The sequence below is a fragment of the Priapulus caudatus genome, unplaced genomic scaffold (genome assembly GCF_000485595.1).
Source record: "Priapulus caudatus unplaced genomic scaffold, Priapulus_caudatus-5.0.1 Scaffold88, whole genome shotgun sequence".
Taxonomy (NCBI): domain Eukaryota; kingdom Metazoa; phylum Priapulida; class Priapulimorpha; order Priapulimorphida; family Priapulidae; genus Priapulus; species Priapulus caudatus.
In genome coordinates this window covers 628,109-628,364 of record NW_014577149.1, presented here as the reverse complement: position 1 = coordinate 628,364, position 256 = coordinate 628,109, and positions in this window count along the sequence as shown.

Below are 256 nucleotides of genomic sequence, written 5' to 3'. Positions count from 1 at the left end.
TGTGTGTGAATGCGGTGTGTGCGTGCGTGCACGCGTGATTGGTATGTGTGTGCGTGGGTGCGCGTGTGATTGTGCGTGCGCATGCCCGTGTGTGTGTGAATGCGGTGTGTGCGTGCGTGCGCGCGTGTGTGTGATGCGTGTGTGTGCGCGCGTGTGTACAAATATTTGACAACGGGAAGTGTAACCCTGCCCGCCGCCGTCCACTGACTTTCAAGAAAATATATCTTCAAAACTACTCTCAATGCATTTTGCTTTT